The following is an 18,458-nucleotide window of genomic DNA, read 5'->3' on the forward strand; positions in this document are numbered from 1 at the left end:
GTGAGATGACTCCTACCTTGGCAGAAATGTCTGGTCTCACTCGTCTAAGCTACATAGGCAAAGACATGGTACTTCCCCGGGATCACTCTAGGACAAGATTCCTTAGCGACCTACGCCTGAAAGACAACAAGCATTTAGGATGCCTCGAGCAGTCCTGGACCACAGGATAGTTTTGACGTCTTTTGGGATGAGTTTTGCACGACCAAAGCAAAGTGGCAAAGACGCCGCCTCGAAGCTTTTAGCCTTGCTTTGTTGGGATTATTGGTGTTTCCTTTAGATGAGAGGCACATTAACACCCGTCTACAATCAATGGTAATGGCACTATTTCATGAGAAGCAATGCAAAACCGTTACTGTTGTGCCGATGATCTTAGCTGAGTTGTATCGAGCCCTAAGTGAGGTTAGGGGAGGTGTCAGGTATTTTGAGGGAAGTAACCTTTTGCTGCAATTATGGATGATGGAGCATTTACACACCGCTTCCTTACTTTGTCCCATCGACTGTGCCTTGAGGGATCGACTGGTATGCATTGAGCGTAGGATGAAATCTCCAAAGCTTACATACCCAGTGGGCGTCATAGCTTGGATTGAGTTCCTTGGTTTGAGGACAAATGGGAGTGTTTTGTGGGCTTACCTTTGGCTACCTTTAGATGATATCTTGGTAAGATATCGCATGCAGCCTTTCTTGATGTTGATAGGACTTAAGTGTGTCATGTCGTACACTCCCATTAGGGCGATGCGACAGTTGGGCAGGAGACAAGAGGAGCCACCAACTCTGAATCTTCGGAGGCACATCATGAATTTTAGCAGAAAGGCGACTGATGAAATCAAGTACGTGCAATACTAGAACAATGCAAAGATTATGAAGAAAAATACATTGGTAGAGGACATTGGCAGGCCCGAGTGTACTCAGGAGTACTCGATCAGGTTGCAGTCTATCCCACCAGGGGTCAGCACCCCATTGCCAGCACAGCTTAGGGGCCGGGCCGTTCAGACAAATGATTTTGAGGAGGCTTCGGATCACGATCCTTGGGGTAGGCTTGAGTTAATAAAGTCTCAGTTAGCGCGATTGGCAGCAAACGTGGAGCACCATGGCCAGTATTTGTTTAAGGTCGGCCTTCAGGAGGTGGGGGCACACGCCAGGGTCTTTATCCCAGCGTTAGTGTTTTCTTTACGAGGCATGTTACAGAGTTTGAGCATGACGGACAGCCCAGGACCATCCCAGCCGGGGGCGTCACATTCAGGAGTTTCTTAAGGAGGATTTTTTTATTTATTCACGTGTTTTGAGTCTGTTTATATTGTCTTTTATTTTCTAGTCTTGTCTAGTAGTACTGAAGGTAGTGTCAGAGTCTGTTGTAGTGTAGTTGAGTCTGTCTGTCTTTCATTATCGTACTTCCCATTTTGTAAACCGAAAAATTTTAAATGAAAAATCCAAAAAGACTATTATTTTTAGTTTATATTTTGCCACTTCTCCAGAACTACGCTTGGTCTGATTCATGAGGGACATGATACGTTGGCAACCTACATCGGGTCCGATCGAATCATTATTTTTAAAATTAAAAAAAAAAGAGATGGAATCGCCAGGTGCGAGAAACAAAAAGAAAAAAAAGGAGTGATAAGCCAAAAGAAAAGAGTGGGAAGAAAATGATGTAGGATAAGAGGTGCTAGAAAAGAAAGAGAAGAGAAGATTGAAGTGAGCAAATTGGGATGATGACATATGACCCTATGACCCTCAAAGCCATTTTACAACCGCTAGTTGTTGTTAGGTGCATTGCACGTAACGTGATATTATTATCTGATAAATGCCCTAACGCTAACATGGTGGCTTTGTGTCTTTTTTCTCTGTTATCTTTATTCCAATTTTCAGGAAGGTGGTTAGTTTGTTGGCATTCTGGCAAGTCATCCATACAACACCAGGTCAAAGCGCCAGATAGTCATAACTAGCCAAGAAACAGACAAAGGAGTTGTAGACCCGCCAAAGGAGATTGTTGAGTCAGAATCGGAACTGAAAGAGGAGGTCCGAAGGTTGAAACATCAGATGGCAAAAATGTATCAGGCCTGGATTAAGGGAAACCCTCCACCTTCATTCCCTACCAACTATGTAGAAAACCCTGATTTGATTCCACCACTGTCCCAAGCCCAGATGCCAAGTACCGTTTGTCGCACCTCTTTTTTCACTACATCCCCGGAAGGGCATAAAAGAGTTTTTCCAATTAAAGGACAATCGAAACAGGATTTGTTATTAAGAGATTCAGAGTCGCCACTTAGGAGATTTATGGTGTCCCAAGTCACCGGTTGAATCCCGAATCGAGGAAAGATTGACTCTATTTAACAGTCCGCGAACCAGAAATCCGAGTAAGGAATTCTGTTAAACCGGGAGAAGGTGTTAGGCATTCCCGAGTTCCGTGGTTCTAGCACGGTTGCTCAACTGTCATATTCGGCTTAATTATCTGATTTTAGACAATTATGAACCTATGTGCAAATTTTAACTTTTAGCCGCTTTTATTCATTTTTAGAGAAGATTGCAACGTCATTAAAACACGTCTCGAACCACGTCACATAAATGAACCCGTGGTTTTTGACATATTTTAACATCGTTGAGATTTGGATTTGGGTCACATAAATGCGCACCCGATTTAGGAAAGTAATATAATTAAACACGCGCCTAAAGCAACTACGCGTTTGCACTTTGCGAGGGCCATGGAATTTGCTAAATGGCACGCCCCGAAATCTAAACATTTTAAAGAAATAGTTAAAGAGGGCCACGCGATTTGATTTTATTTGGCGCGGCGCACCTCAATTTATTTTAATTAAAGCATTTCTACACTAATTCATGAGGGCCATAACTACATTTGCTAAATATGGCACACCTCATTAATTGCTTCAAAATTCCTTGTCGGGCCGTGGACTATTTGACGTTCATGTTAGCTAAGTGGTAGGTCTTTCATAAAATAAACAAAAGGGAAGAGCCCATTTGATTCTTCCTTTGAAATACCGCTACTGGGCCAACTCTTAAGCCCAAATATCGAAACCAGACTTGTGCAGAACCAAACATAGGCCAATTAGTTAAGACTATTGGCAAACATGAAATTGAATTAAACACATGGATTCTGAACTCATTTTCGAACAAACTGGATTATTAGCGTTACATGAAATTTGCCAATGTCAAGGAAACAGAGTAAATAAAAAAAAACCTCACATCATTGCACCAGTTTGGTGACTTGTTAAGCCATACTCATCATTTGACGGAATTAAACTAAAATGATGTTCAATTCTGAAGGCAAAACTAAACATAAACTCATTTAGGCTAGATCACATCTTAACTACTGCCAAAGGCCAATAGAACATTGATAATATTAAGCCTTACTACCCAAATCCAGCAAACTATGATATTGAACCACCCATTCAAAAGCTACGGAAATTGCCCTTAACATATAGCCAAAAAAAACGAATCCACTACACTCACTCAAACCCATATATCAACTTTAAAGCAAACAAGTAACACCAGCAGCTACATTTAATGACCAAACTAAGACAGACATCATCTAACATATGATATTCATAGCTCAGATTCGAATTACATATTATGGCTTATAAATGAAAACTCGCTAGGTAGGATAGAACAGGCCAATAAGATAATCCACGACTCAAACTTGTTGAAGAAATTGATTCAAAAGTTCCAGATCTCCATTTTGATTCCAAATCAACTTTACATTTAGAGGGAATGCAGAATTGTACCTAGAATTTGAAAAAAAAACACAGAAAATGAAAGATCAGCAATAGAACAGCAACAGGAACTGTGCTCAGCAGCAAAACCAACCCAGAAATGATCGAGGAACACCACTTTAAACTAGATTTAGACCCACAGTCGTACCAAACAAAACTTAGAATCAAAACACACCCAGAACCTAAACTCAAACACTGGAATATTAATCAAACTCAAGTCATTTTAACCTTCAGCTATCCGAGAATTATTTCAGAGTGAAAATACCAAGGATTTCAGAATTTTTCAATGGAACAGTGTTCTTTTGGAGGTTTCAGCCGTCTGGAATTTTCAGGAGTTTTTGCTCTCTAATTCTTGCCTTGAAAGGCAAGAATGATATGCCTTTATAGGCCAAGCCATAAGACAACCCTCAGAATCAGTTTTACCCCCTTACCCCTTTTGAACTTTATTTTAACTAAATTAACCCCTAAATCCATGACTTGTTACCCAAGTAATGCTACCAAGAATCAGAAATTGCCATTCAAACCCCCAACCTAGAAGCTTCTAGGGACTTCTCAAATCAGTACCAAAAGATTCCCCACCTCGTTTGCCCAAAATACCCCTTTTAACTACCCTGAAATTATTTTAGCTACCCACTGATTCAAATTGGCCCATGGTCTTTTGGCTATTATATTAGCAAATATTAACAGCCTTTGGGCTGCCTGGACCCTTGAAGCCTCAAAATGTGATAAGAAACATCACAGGCCACAAAGAACCAAAGACCCAGATTATTTCAGTTATTTTAGCAACACATAGAAACGAGCCAGAAAAATGGAATCAAAATACTGAAGAAACAAACAAAAAAAGAAAAAATACAAAATCCAAACATATTATAAAAAATACTGAAGGTTATTAATACTCAAATTTTATCCTACAACACATATTAACTAGTATTTTAGAAAAGAATTAAGAATTAAGAGAATTGACGAGGAAGGAGATGAGTACGAATAAAATAGAGTTAAGAGAGAAGAAAAAGAAACAACGAAGAACAGAGAAAATACCTAATAAACTTAATCTTGGGACGATGACCTGCCTGGACTTCTTTTGACTCCGATTTGAGGCGAAAATGAGTGTTAGTCGTTTTGCTCTCATGAGAACAAATGTCCAACACTTATTTTATCCCCAAAATCGATTTTGAAGCTTCACGGAGGAACAGAATTTAAACTTGAAATAAAAGGGCGAAGTATAGGGGTATATGAAGTGAAGGGGAAGTTGTCTGATGGAGTTTTGAGTGGTATTTGAAGGGACGCCGCCACCGGACGGCGGTGGAGACTCATGGCGGCGGCTAGGGTTTCAAAGATTCGAGGGGTTTGGGCGGGATTTGAGGGAAACGGGGTGGGGATCTAGGATGGGGAGGTGGAGATGGATATGTGGTGTAAATTTGGTGGTCTTTGGACTATCGCCGCCGCCGTGGGGCGATATCCGGCGGCGGCATGCGGCGAAGACGGTGGAGGGCTCTCTGATGTGTGAGGGATGAGAGATGGGGGTAGGGGGGAAGTCGTTCGGACATTTAAATATTAAAGGACAACCCAGTTTCGGACCGTTGGATGAGATGAGATCAACGATCCGGATGCAACGTGACGAAAAAGATGTCGTTGAGAGGGTAATAGAAGCTGGACCGGTTCAGGGGCTATTTTGGGCTGGGTTGGAACGGGTTTAGACGGGTTTTGGGTGGGTTTGGCTGAGTTTTGACTTGGGCCAGCCCAATTTTGGGTATTTTAATAAAAGACTCAATTATTATTATTTTTTAATTCTTTTTCTCTCTTTTTTCCTTCTAAGAATTAAAACCTGAATCCTAAACTAAATTATAAAACCTCATTAATTTAACAAAAATACTAATTAAATCTAACTAATTATCACAATTAATAAAGCAAAGAAAAACTACTCAAAATCAAAAATCAAAATCAAAAGGTGTAACATAACTATTTTGTGCTTTTCTCTTTTTTTTATAAAATAAATCAATCACTTAATAATTCTTAAAATGCAAAAATAACTCCTACATGCCTAAGCAACACATTTTTTGTATTTTTCACTAATTAAAATAAACAAACAAAATGCAAACAATTAACAGAAAATGCCACGAAAATCCACAAAATTGCAAACACTGAAAGAAGTTATTTTGTTTTAAATTTCTGGGAGTAATTCATATAGGGCAAAAATCACGTGCTCACACCGTTGATCTTTCCCCTCAACACGCACTAGGCTTCACCCCTTACCACTCCTACTCCGGCACTTCGGCCCAAATTTTCCATGCTCCACCAGCCAAAACAACCTCATACCCTGCTCCAACATCTGCTCCTACTTTTGTAACCACACAAGCTACCCTCCATCAACCCTCTAGTGAGCCCGCATTCCCAGCTCCAGATACCCAATACTATGCCCCAGAATGCACCTTCAAAGTCCCAGATCCTTACGCCTACACTGCTCACTTTGAGCCTCATGTTGAAACTGAGAAACCACCCAAGAACACGGAGCAAGAGGAGATATTTAGGAAAGTAAAGAGTCTGGAGCAATCATTGAGAAATATGCAAGGGTTAGGAAGCCAGGTGAGTGTGGCTTATAAGGATTTGTGTTTGTTCCCTGATGTCCAACAGCATGTCGGGTTCAAGATGCCCAATTTTGACTCGTATGACGGAAATGGGGATCCTGTAGCTCATCTGAGAGGTAATTGCAGTAAAATGAGAGGCTCCGGGGGAAAAGACGAATTACTGATAGCATACTTCAGCCAGAGTCTGAGTGGGGCGGCATTAGAATAGTACACCCGCCAAGACGCGAGTAGGTGGTACATATGGAACGATATGGCTCAGGCTTTAGCCTGGCACTTTCAGTACAATATAGACATTATCCCAGATCGCTTATCTCTGACCAAGGTGGAAAAGAGGCCAGTGAAAGCTTTAGAGAATATGGGTTCCGATGGAGGGAGCAAGCTGCACGGGTCAATCCTCCGATGGAAGAAGACGAGATGGTTGAATACTTTCTTCAAACCCTGGAGCCTACTTACTTCGGCCATTTGATCTCAGCCATTGGTAAGCCTTTGAATGATGTGGTAAAGATGGGAGAAATGGTGGAAGAGGGGCTCAAGTCGAGCAAGATCATGAGCTACTCCGCTATAAAAGCAACCACACAGGCAATCCAGAGTGGTACCGGAAGTTTGCTAGGCAAGAAGAAGAAGGAAATATCGCTATGGTTGTTTTTGGACCATGCCATGGCCAGAGGGGTTCACCTCATCAGTACACCCATCCTTGACCCCGACCTCAAGCCTACACCCAAGCTCCATATAATCCACCCCGACATTACTTTCCCCCGCAAGACCCCAATACTCAGCCAGACCACCGCAATACCATGTTCACTATGCATAGTCATATGCTCAACCCCCTCCTTACCCGCAATGGCATGCTCCAGCCCCACAAAATACTTATCCACCTCCACAATCCTACCAAAACCCTACTGGTTCAAATTTTTTACCAAGGCCGGAGTATAAAAGAGAAAGGCAGTAGCGGAAACAAACTTTCATGCTGCTAGGAGAGTCCTATGCCAGTTTGTTTCAAAGGTTGAGGCAGTTGGACGTCTTGAGGCCGATCGAGTCAGATACAAAATCCCCCTGCAAAGAACCTTGATTATTCCCTCAGATGCGCCTATTGTTCTGATGCTCCAGGGCATGACATGAAGAAGTGCTGGAATTTGAAAAGGGAAATCCAGGAGCTCATTGATACAAACCAAATTGTAGTCCAAAGCCTAGACACGTCGGACATCAACCAAAACCCTTTGCCATACCACACAGAGACGCATATGATTGAAACAGTTCATAAGGATGGGGAGCCCAAGAAATCTTCCAAATCCGTCATGATGATTCGGGCCAGTGAAAGTAATCTGGTTAAAGCTCAAGACTCTACCAAAGCAACACCCTCGACAGTTGAAGGGGTGACAGAGAAACTGAGCTCGTTCAATTTGAAGCCACCGGTGTTGGCCGTGAAAGGGCCTTCGAAAGATATTGGGGCAAGTCAGGAAAATCCGAAAGTGGTAGTGCCAGGGGTCCAAAGTAAGCCTGCCATAGTTGTAAAAGGAGCTCCTATTACCCCTATTGTCATTAAACCGGTGACCCAGCTACCAGTGGTTGATACCAAGGTTGTTCTGTGGAATTACAATCAAGTGATAGTGACATACAAAGGAAAAGAAATAGAGGAAAAAGTTAATGAAACTGGAGGATTGACTCGTTCTGGGAGATGTTTCACCCCAGAAGAATTAAGGAAAGCCAAGCCATTCAAGGATAGCCAAATGCCAGTAAAGAAATCAGTCACCGAAGAAGAGGCTGAAGAGTTCCTGAAAAAGATGGAAGTGCAAGACTATTCCATTGTGGAGCAGTTAAGGAAAACACCAGCTCAGATTTCTCTTTTGTCTTTACTGATACATTCATATGAACACCGCCGAGCCCTGATGAAGATTTTGAATGAGGCACATGTTCCTAATAAGATTACGGTGAACCACTTGGAAAAGATCGCTAGCAAGATCTTCGAAGTAAACAGGATCACTTTCTCAGATGATGAACTTCCTATGGAGGGTACAGAACACAACCGAGCTCTGTATCTCACGGTGAAGTGCGAAAATTCTGTTGTCTCAAGGGTGTTGTTTGATAATGGCTCTAGTGCAAATATTTGCCCTCTGTCTACTTTACAAATGTTAAAGATCGGCACCGAAAAAATCCACATGAACAGTGTATGTGTTCGAGGCTTTGATCGGGAGATAAAGATTCTGTTGGTGATATAATGCTCGAATTGTCGATAGGGCCAGTCGAGTTCACAATGGAATTCCAAGTTTAGATGTGGCTGTCTCCTACAATTTGTTGTTGGGCAGGCCCTGGAAACATGCTGCTAAGGCAGTCCCACCATCTCTGCATCAAATGGTGAAGTTCGAATGGGACAGGCAGGAAATAGTTGTGCACGGTGATGAGGATTTATCAGCTTGTAATGACACAATTGTTCCGTTTATTGAGGCTGAAGATGATAAGGGACCTTGGGTCTATCAAACTTTCAAAACAGTGTCTGTTGAGAAGATTCCTGACGGAAAATGCATTCTGGGTCCTAAGTTATCCTCCGCGTCTGTCATGGTAGCAAATGAAATATTGAAGAATGGTTTTATGCCGGGTAAAGGTCTAGGCTCATCTCTGCAGGGTATTGTGCATCTAGTGCGCCCTAGTGGAAATCTTGGTACATTTCGTTTGGGATTTATGCCCATCAAGAAGGACGTGAAAAGGGTTAAAAATCTGAAATAGAAGGTATGGTCACTCCCCAAGTCCGTCCCACACATCTCTAAGTCTTTTGTCAAGCCAGAGGCCAAAAAACCTCCAATATCATCAGTGCCAAAACATGTGGTCGATGTAGATGAAGAGTTTATCAAGAGGTTCCAGAGTCTGTTCGATGAGGTTAACATGGTAGAAGTAGGTGAAGGTTCTAGTAAAGCAGATGTGCAGCTCGTTGGGCCAAAGAGCTAAAACACTTTGAAGAAAAACCATAGCCTAATTTGACTGAAACTAAAGCAATCAAATTAGGAGACCAGGATAATGTTAGGGAAACCAAGATAAGTGTTCATCTGGAACTGCAAGTTAAGAAATAATCAAAACATTGTTTGAGTACAAAGATGTCTTTACATGGCCGTATGATGATATGCCGGGCTTGAGCACTAATTTGGTAGTTCATAAATTTCCAACTGATCTAGCATTCCCTCCTGTCAAGCAAAAGTTAAGAAAGTTCATTACCGACATGAGTGTGAAGATAAAAGAAGATATCACAAAGCAACTTGATGCAAAGGTCATTCAGGTCACTCAATATCCCACTTGGTTAGCTAATGTTGTGCCAGTATCAAAGAAGGATGGTAAGACCAGCGTATGTGTTGAGTACAGTGATCTTAACAAAGCGAGCCCAAAGGATGATTTTCCATTGCCGAACATTCACATTTTGATTGATAATCGTGCCAAGCATGAGATTGGGTCTTTTGTGGATTGCTACGCGGGATATCACCAGATCTTGATGGATGAGAAAGATGCAGAAAAGACAGCGTTCATCACACCATGGGGAACATATTGCTACCGGGTAATGCCATTTGGTTTGAAGAATGCTGGGGCAACTTACATGAGGGCGATGACTACCATATTTCATGACATGATACACAAGGAGATTGATGTTTATGTAGATGATGTGATCATAAAGTCAAAAAAGCAGTCTGACCATGTCAAGTATTTGAGGAAGTTTTTCCAAAGGCTCCGCAGGTACAACCTCAAGCTCAACCCTGCAAAATGTGCATTTGGTGTCCCCTCCAGGAAACTGCTGGGATTCATGGTTAGTAGACACGGTATTGAGTTGGATCCGTCAAAGATCAAAGCCATCCAAGAGTTACTGCCACCAAAGAATAAAACTGAGGTGATGAGTTTGCTCGGAAGGTTAAATTACATCAGTAGGTTTATTGCTCAGCTCACGACAACCTGTGAGCCCATCTTCAAGCTGCTAAAGAAGAATGCTACAGTCAAGTGGACTGACGTGTGTCAAGAAGCATTTGATAAGATTAAAAGGTACCTGTCGAACCCACTACAGCCTGGGAGACCTTTAATTCTCTATTTGACAATCCTGGATAATTCTTTTTGTTGTGTATTGGGTCAACATGACATCACGGGAAAGAAAGAGCAAGCAATCTATTATCTCAGTAAGAAGTTCACTCCCTATGAGGTTAAGTACACTCTTCTTCAGAGAACATGTTGCGCCCTGACTTGGGTGGCACAAAAATTGAAGCATTATCTTTCGTCCTACACTACTTACCTCATTTCTCGCATGGATCCTCTAAAGTACATCTTTCAAAAGCCTATTCCCACAGGAAGACTTGCAAAGTGGCAGATTTTACTCACAGAATTTGACATCATCTATGTGACTCGGACCGCGATGAAAGCCCAAGCCTTGGCCGACACTTGGCCGAGAATCCGGTGGATGAAGAATATGAGCCACTAAAGACTTATTTTCCTGATGAAGAAGTGATGTATGTTGATGAGGTGGACCATGATGAAAAATCGGGTTGGAAACTCTTCTTTGATGGAGCTGCTAACATGAAAAGTGTCGGCATGGGGGCTATACTCATTTCTGAAACAGGGCAACACTACCCTGTAACAGCCCAGCTTCGATTTTATTGCACCAACAACATGGCTGAGTACGAAGCATGCATTCTGGGTTTGAGATCAGTTGTAGACATGGGAGTGTAGGAAATACTGGTTCTGGGAGATTCAGATTTGTTGGTTCACCAGATTCAAGCAGAATGGGAGACTCGAGATTTGAAGCTCATACCGTACCCGCAGTGTCTGCATGATCTTTGTTAACGATTCAGGTCGGTAAAATTCAGACATATTCCCTAGATTCATAATGAGATTGTCGATGATTTGGCTACTCTGGCATCAGTGTTGCATCATCCGGAAAAGGCTTATGTCGACCCCGTACATATCCAAGTTCGTGATCAACATGCTTATAATATGGTTGAAGTAGAAATTGATGGTGAACCTTGGTTCCATGATATCAAGGAATACATCAAGTCGGGGTTATATCCAGTACATGCCGCAGGTGATCAAAAGAGAACCATTCGACGTGTGGCTAGTGGATTTTTCTTAAGTGGGGGAATCTTGTGCAAGAGGACTCCAGACATAGGACTGCTGAGGTGTATAGATGCTAAAGAAGCTTCGACTATCATGGCCGAGGTGCATTCTGGAGTTTGCGGGCCGCATATGAATGGGTATGTCTTGGCAAAGAAGATACTTCGAGTAGGTTACTATTGGCTCGCCATGGAACGAGATTGCATCAGCTTTGTTTGCAAATGTCATCAATGCCAGGTGCACGGTGATTTGATTCATTCCCCGCCATCTGAGTTGCATACAATGTCTGCACCTTGGCCATTAGTTGCTTGGGGCATGGATGTCATTGGACCAATTGAGCCGGCAGCATCAATCGGGCACATGTTTATTCTGGTGGCCATTGATTACTTTACCAAGTGGGTCGAAGCTGTAACTTTCAAGTTCGTGACTAAGAAGGCAGTGGTGGATTTTGTTCATTCAAATATCATTTGTCGGCTCAGAATTCCCAAGGTAATCATCGCAGACAATGCTACCAACCTCAACAGTCATTTGCTGAAAGAGATATGCCTACAGTTCAAGATTATGCATCGAAACTCCACTCCGTACTTTTCCAAGGCGAATGGAGCTATTGAGGTTGCTAACAAGAACATAAAGAAGATACTTCGTAAGATGGTGCAAGGTTCAAGGCAATGGCATGAAAAGTTGCCTTTTGCCTTATTGGGTTATCGCACTATTGTTCGTACTTCAGTAGGTGCAACTCCTTATTCGCTGGTATATGGAACTGAGGCAGTTATACCTGCAGAAGTTGAGATTGCATCCCTTCGGATCGTTGCAGAAGCTGAAATTGATGATGATAAATGGGTCAAAACCCGGATAGAGTAGTTGAGTTTGATTGATGAGAAAAGATTGGCTGCAGTATGTCATGGTCAATTGTATCAGAAGCGAATGGCAAGAGCATATAACAAGAAGGTGCGTCCTCGGAGATTCGAAGTGGGCCAGCTGGTAGTGAAACGCATCCTTCCCCATCAGGCTGAAGCAAAAGGCAAGTTCGCCCCAAACTGGCAGGGGCCGTTCATTGTAACGAGAGTGTTGACCAATGGCGCTTTGTATTTAACAAACATAGAAGGTAAATATGTAGATATGGCTATTAGTTCTGATACAATCAAGAGGTAATATGTATGAGTTCTTTGCTTGTCTTCAATTGCATTTTTGTACTTGGCATATTCAATTGAAATGACGAAGGCATTTCGTTCCGCTACCCAAACACTTTCATCATTTGCTACCCCTTTTAAGCCTTGTTTATTTTCTTTCATACCCCTCTTTTGGAATCAGAAGTAGAACTAGAAAATAAGAAGAAGATAGAAAAGAGACAAAGAAAAGAAAAGAAAAGAAAAGAAAAAGAAAAACAAGAAAAGAAAGAAAAGAAAAAAAAATAGGAAAAAAAAAGAAAGAAAAGGAAAAGAAAAAGAAAGAAAAAAGAAAAGAAGAAAAGCAACAAAAACAAACAACTTTTGTTTCAACTACGTTCGACCTCATTCCTTTTAAGGATACGTAGGCAGCCTTACACAGTTCGGTCCCCTCAAAATAAAAATCCAAAATTCCCCATACCCAAAGAAACTGGGGAAAAAGTTTTTTGCAAAAGATCTGATTCCAAAAGTTATATTTTTGAACCCTTTTCATCTTAAATTATTTTGAGCCTTCATGCCACCCTTTCTTTCTAGCCTTGTCCAAAAGCCTACATTGCGGTCCAAAGAAAGACCTTCCGATCAATCTTTGAGGATGCCAAGTCAAGCGAGATAAAGGTATGATTTACATCATGGGTAACACTTTGTTCATGGGCACAAAGAAAACATGAATAAAATGAGAGAGTCTTATTGGTGAAAGCCCTCACGGGCACTGTAAGGCGATGGTGAGCTGAGAGAAAATTTAAAATGAGAGTGTCTTGTTGGTGAAAACCCTCGCGGGCACCGTAAGGCGATGGTGAGTTGAGAGATGAACAAATGAGAGAGGCTTGTTGGTGAAAACCCCTCAGGGCACTACAAGTCAAATGAGGCTCGTGACTTTACAGAGAAATTGGATTATGGAAAGCCCGATTTTGAAGTATGAAGACATGACATGAACTGAAAATATGATTGGTTGGACGAATTAGACTGATCAATCCGAAATGCATGTCATGATCGTTGGAGCCTACCGCTTCACGCTTTTTTCCCATTCTTCTTCATATGGTCATCTTTGTTCAAAATTTCCCTTTGTTACTTTTGCCAAAAATCACTTCACTTTGCTCTTTGAGTCTATCTTTATGAGTCTCTTTCGAGTTAGCCCTTGTTGAACAAGCAGGAAAGGATTCCAAAGCCTACAACCAGCTTTTAAATTGCACAAAAACGAAGTTCGGCCAAGCACATCACAAGTGACATGACTCAGAATGAGCAGTATGGTGATAACTGAAGTTTAGGTGATAAGGTGATTCTTGAATTTTGAGAAAATACAAAGATTCGGCAACTTTCAGAATGAAAACACAATGCAACAAGTGAGTGTAAGAGATTCAGGTCATTCAGAGATTTTGTGGTCCAGTTTCGATCGAAAGGTCAAACAATTCCTTGCTGGCCCGAAGCATCTAATCAGAATGAAGCATGGTAGTGGCAGAAGCAGACACTCGGCAATAATGCCACAAACTAACCACCACGTTTTCAAACTAACAAGATTTTATTTGTTTGAAACAGGGGCAAGAAAATTTGTTCGATCTGTCAGGACCCTCTATGAGGAAATCATGGTTCAGGGGCAACGAATTTTGTTCTTCCTGCAGAGATCCTCCAAGAAGAGAGCATGGCTCAGGTACATTCATTCTCAGTTCTCTAGACCCTCCTGGATAATGGGATTTAAGTTTTAAGTTTTCAGGCCCCTCCTGGATAATGGGATTTAGGTTTTAAGTTTTCAGGACCCTCCTGGATAATGGGATTTAGGTTTTAAGTTCTCAGGACCCTCTTGGATAATGGGATTTAGGTTTTAAGTTCTCAGGACCCTCCTGGATAATGGGATTTAGGTTTTAAGTTTTCAGGACCCTCCTAGATAATGGGATTTAGGTTTTAAGTTTTCAGGACCCTCCTGGATAATGGGATTTAGGTTTTAAGTTCTCAGGACCCTTCTGGATAATGGGATTTAGGTTTTAAGTTCTCAGGACCAACCTGGATAATGTGAATTAGGTTTTAAGTTTGCAGGACCCTCCTTGATAATGGGATTTAGGTTTTAAGTTCTCAGGACCCTCCTGGATAATGGGATTTAGTTTTTAAGTTTTCAAGACCCTCCTGGAAAATGGGATTTAACTAACACTCACAGATGTTCCTGCTACAAACCGGGGCAGAAGATTTTCCTTGTTTTGTCTGTTTTGTTGTAATTCTAGGCACCCACCTGGAGAACGAGGGAATTCATTCCAAGTTTTAAGCAAGCCGCAAGCACCCACCTGGAGAACGAGGGAATTTATTTCAAGTTTCAAGTTATTCGCCGGCGTCCACCTGGAGAACGAGGGAATTCATTCAAGTTTTAAGTTAGTGGCAGGCGCCCACCTGGAGAACGAGGGAATTCTTTTCAGAGTTATTGCGATTTTCAAGTCAGCAGCAGGCACCCACCTGAAGAATGAGGGAAGTCATTTCAAGTTTCAAGTTAGTGGCAGGCGCCCACCTGGAGAACGAGGAAATTGATTTCAGAGTTACTTTCAATTCTCAAATTCAAGAGGCATCAGGAGCCCGCCTGAAGAACAGGGTCAACTTTTAATTTTCCAGTTCAAGTCAGAGAAGCATAAGGAGCCCGCCTGAAGAACATGGCCCATTTTTCAGTTTCATGTTGAAAGATCAAGTAGAAATTCAAAGAAGATTCAAGACAAGAAGTAGATAGGATTTTGTGTTTTTCTTTTATTTTTTCTGTAAATTTTCCTTTTAATTTTGATGTAATGGCAGGAACCGCGGACCGGAACCTCGACGGCACCTCAATCGGCTCTCCGCCTTGGTACTCCAAAGTTCTTCTCACTTATGAACTACACGTGGCCTGATTCCTTTATAGCCAAGGATATGTAGGCAACTCAGATACGGGGGCTCGGTCACACTCTCTTTTCTTTTAGTTTCAGTCTCTTTAAATAATGGTCGGATCAAAAAACTCTGTCTCGTCATTCTTTGTCTGAAAACTCTTCGTGTTTCCAGTCAAAGAGGGGCAGTTGTAGACATATAATTTTTTACCCTACTCGAGAAAATTAGCCTTCCATTCCACTCTAATCCAACAGCCTATATTTCATCTTAACCCCATATAAAACCCTAAAATTAACCAAAATCCTAACCTTAATCTAACTCCCCAAATGCCCCCCCCCCCCCCTTCAACGCTTCTTCCTGCCGCTGACCACCCTAAACCCGTCGGAAATTGCAAAGTCCAGCGTTCCACGTAAGACTTGGTTCCCCCATGGTCCCCTCCCCTCATCTCTCACTACGTCATTAAGCCATAACAAACCTCTGACAACGATTATTCCCTTCCCTCCCCTGTTTCACGCGCTTTTTTCATCTCTTGGACGAATTTGGTTAAATGGTAGCCGTAGGATCTGAGGATGAGGAGATCATAGGCTTCCATTTATCCGATTTGGTTCAAAAAGAGATAAAAAAATTCATATTTTGGGTGAAGATTCGAGATTTTTATTTGCTTGGTGAAGAAGGTTTGGGGACGAGTATAAAAGGAGGTTTCTGGATAGAATAACGGAGAGGTTTTCTGGAGGAAAAGAAGAGAGAACTAGGGTTTTAGTCTTAATTTCTAAATTTTCCCTTTCTAATTTTTTCCGTTGATAAAAATAGAAATTTAAATAAAAAAACTCGTTTTCTGCTTCTCAAATCTGAAAAAAAATGCACTTTAGTTTCTGATTTTTTATCTTCTCTCGTGGATTCGACTTGAGCTCGAGGTGAGTTCGAGTTCATCGGCGTCGTTCAAGTGTTGTTTTTGATCAGTGGTTCTATTCGAATTCAATAGTTTATTCTCGTCGGGATTTTGGAGTCGAAAACAGTATATCTGCTGAGTACTTCTATTGTTATTGAGGAAATCTTTGCTTGAACAGGTTCATTCCTCCCCTCTGTTATTTTTTTTTTTTTTTGTTACTATGGTGAATTGAGGTCTTGGAAGTGCCATTTTAAGAGTTTGGTTGTGTGCATGTTCTTGACTTTAATGCTTGGATCTCTGATTTTGTATGAATCAGCATTTGATAGCTAAAGTGTCGAAACAGTAGTACTTGCCTTCAATTTCTCGTTTTAACATGGAACATGTGTGAGAAATGTTGCTTATATCTTATGAGATCTTTGTTTTTATATTTATTTTTGGAAAATCATATATTTTGTTGAAATCTCCCTGACACGGTTAACTGATTGAAGCATATTTCATATTTATTGCAGCGTCCCTTTATGTTAACTGAGTAAAATAACTTGCGAGTGAGACTTATCATGTGACTTTTAATCCTAGCTGTGTGATGGTTTTGAGAGTTCTTGATGTTGTTTTTTATGTGTCTGAAGTATTTCTTTGTTTCAAGTTATGATTGAAAGTTTGCTTTGTAAATGAGTGTTATGTGGAATTGAAATGAGATGAGGAGATCTTGTTAGTTTAAAAGTAAGTCTCCATGTAGTAGTTATGTTACTTCTAGTAGAATAGGAAGTAGTTTCAGTCACAGTAATTTTGGAGGAGTTGTACGCGTGAGCCAAAGTGGTATTGGTTCTGGTTGTGAGTTTGAAGCTATAGTTTTTAGTATCTATGATTCTTTTACCAAATCCTTATTGTGGGGCAATTAAGTGTATGAAAGTTCAAAAATGTCCTATCTTTTGTTCTTCGTGTGATTTTCTATGTGAAAGAGGTGGAGTGTATACTATTGCTGTTGTTGTCGGTTAAGATTTAGGTCTGATGATTGTTGAGTAATGTGAATTTAACAAGTCCCATTATTAGGTTAATATTTTAAAACACATTTGGATTACTCTGTTAATTGGAAAAATGCATTTTCATAGGGATAAAATGCTTTAGAATGGTTTTAAGGTTTCAGAAGATTAGACAAAGCACTTGGTTAGATAAGTATTGATTTAGTCTTGGTAGCAATATCTTATTAATCTGGGATCTTAAGTGACTATTTTCTAGTTTTGGTATTGGATAAGTATTGATTTAGTGTCTAAATGACATATGCTCAAATGCGTTTTGGTATTAATCTTGAGTTATGAGCCTCCTAGCAGTATCATGTTTGATCTTCATTTTATTATTTCCCTTTCTTCTTCAACGTGTATTGTATGTTTGTTGATAGAGATTTCCTATTATTTGGTCTACATTCGTCTTGGACTATGAAATATTGGGGAGGTAGGGAACGAGAATTTAGATCTTAAATTTCTCATTGCTTCTGTTTATTGCTTTATTACTCGCTAGGAGCATGTTTAGGCCGACCATTTGGGGTAGGCAAACCTTTAGGACGTTTATGTTTTAATTTCTTTTGAGGCGAGAGGTCGTTCTCTTTACTTTATGCTCAGGGGAATGCCCCATAGACTTTGTAGATATATTATTATCCGGGATATGCCCGAAGTAAATGTAAATGAAGGCCAGAGATTGGACGAAGTGAGGAAGCGTAGAATAGAACTTTAATATTTTTTTCTCTTTTTTAGGTGGGGAAGACCTCGAGCCTCTTGTGTATTTATTTTCCCTTCTCTATTTTTTTCCTCAGTTTGAATACTTTAAAAGCCAACTAGATCGAATACGCAACCGTGATTTTCACGGGACTCGGGGAATGCCTAACACCTTCTCCTCGAGTCAAATGAACCCCTTTACCTAGAATTCTGGTGTAGACTTAGTTTTAGAGTTCAAAGTGTTTTAAAAGGAAAAATCATTTTTAAAAAAATGGTGACCTTCGAAACCAATGTCTGGTGGCGACTCTGAAAAATCCTTTTGAACACAATTTTGTCACTTTCAATTTTGAAAACCTTTTGAGCTTTGCAAATCCTTTTATTTATTTTAAGAGGGCTAGTGAGGTTTTGAAAAAAGGGGGTGTGACATATTGGATTATGTATATGTTGTTAGGATTTGCTTCTGGGTTCTCAGGAAAGTGGATAGG

This window comes from Nicotiana attenuata, unplaced genomic scaffold (assembly GCF_001879085.1).
Source record: "Nicotiana attenuata strain UT unplaced genomic scaffold, NIATTr2, whole genome shotgun sequence".
Taxonomy (NCBI): Eukaryota; Viridiplantae; Streptophyta; class Magnoliopsida; order Solanales; family Solanaceae; genus Nicotiana; species Nicotiana attenuata.